Source organism: Gavialis gangeticus, unplaced genomic scaffold (assembly GCF_001723915.1).
Source record: "Gavialis gangeticus isolate Ggan-Ray unplaced genomic scaffold, GavGan_comp1, whole genome shotgun sequence".
Classification (NCBI taxonomy): domain Eukaryota; kingdom Metazoa; phylum Chordata; order Crocodylia; family Gavialidae; genus Gavialis; species Gavialis gangeticus.
Window position 1 is genome coordinate 31,649,334 of NW_017729001.1, and position 2,526 is coordinate 31,651,859.

At 59.3% G+C, this 2,526-nt stretch overlaps 1 protein-coding gene and 1 long non-coding RNA gene across 2 annotated transcripts in view; one reads left to right on the plus strand and one right to left on the minus strand.

Moving 5' to 3' along the window:
* B3GNT4 (UDP-GlcNAc:betaGal beta-1,3-N-acetylglucosaminyltransferase 4) overlaps positions 1-2,526 on the minus strand; it is a 17,253-nt gene that overhangs the window by 7,371 nt on the left and 7,356 nt on the right. The window lies entirely within an intron of this gene.
* On the plus strand, positions 7-1,727 carry LOC109290587. The gene is made up of 2 exons (XR_002095616.1): positions 7-378; positions 1,342-1,727. It is a non-coding gene; the product is annotated as an uncharacterized LOC109290587 (long non-coding RNA).

Consider the following 2,526-nt stretch of genomic DNA (forward strand, 5'->3'; position numbering starts at 1 on the left):
CGGGGCATCCTGGGGGTGCTGAAGAGCACAGCAGGGAAGGGGCAGGCGCTCTCAAACAGGGGCTGCAGCTCACCAAACCTCCCGAGGCTTCGTGGCAACACTGGTGTTTGGCTGGTTCTGCCCCATTGTGCCATCAGCACAGAGAAAGCAAAGGGTCTATGTCATAGATAATAATCGGTTCCTGACCACACCTAGTCCATTAGCATCCTTGGGCAGCCTGTAAATGCAACCTCACTCCTCCTGCTCTCTGGATTAGCAGATCAGAAGGGATCAAAATACATCACAAACCTCTCAGAAGCCAGACACTGAGGGGAGAGCACACAGCAACAGCAGCGGAGGAGAACAAACTTTCAGCGGTGGATTCAACCATCTCTCTGGGTAAGCAGAGATTTCTCTCCCCATCAGCATATGTTTTGTTCTAAAACAAAGCTCAAAGAAAACACTGAGAAATAATCTCCGTGCACAGAAATCCTCAGGATCTAGAGAAAGGGTCTACTCTGCAATGTCTTATACCCAATACAGGCAGACGCAACGAGGGACCCTTAAGAAGAGTATTAAGAGAACAAAGGAGAAATTTCACGAGAAAAAAAAAAGGGGGAGCGGGCTCTAGCCACAGCTCTTTTGAAAATTAGGTGGCAGGAGGGAAAGTCCTTTTGCTCCCCAGGCTTTTTACTGTCTGGGAGAGAAATAATCCTATCAGGGCAGCTTTATCCTGACCCTGCTTTTGTCTCCCGTGTGTGCGCATGACGAAGACAGACAGCATTTCTGATCTGTAATGTTCTGATGGAAGCTGAGCGACCCTGCAGCGGGGGGCGAGGGTGGGATTTCGGGGGATGTTACAAGAGGAAAAACTTCTGGCAAATGTGTTCACTGATTCACTAGCGGAGGTGGCAGCTCCAGCCTAGCATAGTCACAGCAGGATGGGACGTGAGCTCGGGACATCTTGGTCCCATCCCCTTACAGGGAAGGGTTATTTTTAACGCGAGGTATGAAGCTTTTAGCTGAACAAACTCTGACTTAAACCCAAATTTTCCCCTGATCCTAAACAAAAGGCTCTGCTTATGCCTGTGCGGCCATTACAAGCAATTATCATATAAAATATTAATGGCATCTTCCCTGGAGGCCCCGACTGCTTTGATCGGAGCATTTGTTGGTACTAATGCGCCATCAGCGAATGCTCCAAACATGAAGCTTCCTGGCCACCGATCAATGGAGGCAGGGGAAGCATGCCAGGAGCTGCCTGCCCCAGCCCCACACCTCAGAGGTGCTGCTAAGTCCATCCAGGTCCCAGTCCAAATCCAGCCCCTTCCCCAGGCACTCACCCTGCCCCTTCTTCCGCAGAGACCAGGAGGCGCCGGCGGGGAAGCAGAGGGCACGGCAGACGCCCAGCCCGGCCTGCAGGAACCATGCAGGAGCCCTTTGCTGTTCACTTCCTCAAGGTGCTGAAGGAGCTCCTGGCCTTCGTGCTGTTCAGCTACACGGTGCTGATCGGGGCACTGCTGCTGGCCGGCTGGACCACGTATTTCCTGGTGCTCAAGTGAGAGTCTCTTCTGTCCCCCGAGCCACGGACGAGCCCCAGCATGGGCAAGCAGCACCCCATGAGCCCTGCTCCTGGTGCCGCCACCACGCTCCACAGCGAGCCTTGGTGCTGGTCCGCGCCGAGCGCAGCCACGTCTCCTGCTGTAAGACACAAAGATTAAAATCATCTCCCCCTTTGCTGCCCTCCAGGCTCTCGCCAGCTCTCTTATTCTGCCCCTGAGATCAATCCTGCTCTGAGAAAGACCAGAGCGCGGCAGGCAACCCAGTGCCAGGGTCCAGCCTCCTTCCCCACGCTCCCGGGCGGGGGGAGGCAGCCTGGCACCGCTCCGACGCGACTCCCCTGGGCGTTCAAGCCCCGACGCGCCCGCTCCCACCAGCCGGGCAGCAGTGGGGGCGGGCCTGGCCCATCCCCTCGAAGCCGGCCGCATCGGAGGGTCTCCGCGTCCTCGTCAGACGGGTCCGAGGCGGTTTGAACCAGGCGCAGCCGGACCCTGCGGGCACGAGCCCGAGCCTGGAAGGAGGCACCAAGGGAAGGGCTGGGCTCTGCCCACGGGCTGCACGGCCAGGCCTCTGTCTGATGCCCCATCTCCCGGGCGCGGGGGGATCTGGGGCACAACGGCGGGGCAGGGACCACATCAAAGCACCTGCAAGGGACATCCGGATGTTCACCTCTTGGGATCCTGCGACCCCAGCTGACTTCCCGGGGCTGGGCCCAGCCCTGACGCTATGAAACCGCCCGGGCTGATCCATCCCCTCAGCTCTACCCAAGCACAGCGCAGGCCTCCCCTGCCCCGAGGTGTCGAGGGACTCCGGAGCCGCTCCCCGTCCTGGACCGGTCCGACGGGGGAAGCCCCCGGCCGGGCCCCGAGCGCAGAGGGTCACTCCAGGCCCCGCCCCACTGGACGCCGCGGCCGCCACGTGTCACCTCCCACCACGTGCTTCCGGGGCGCACAGCTTGCGTCACTTCCGGGGCGCCGCCCGGCACCA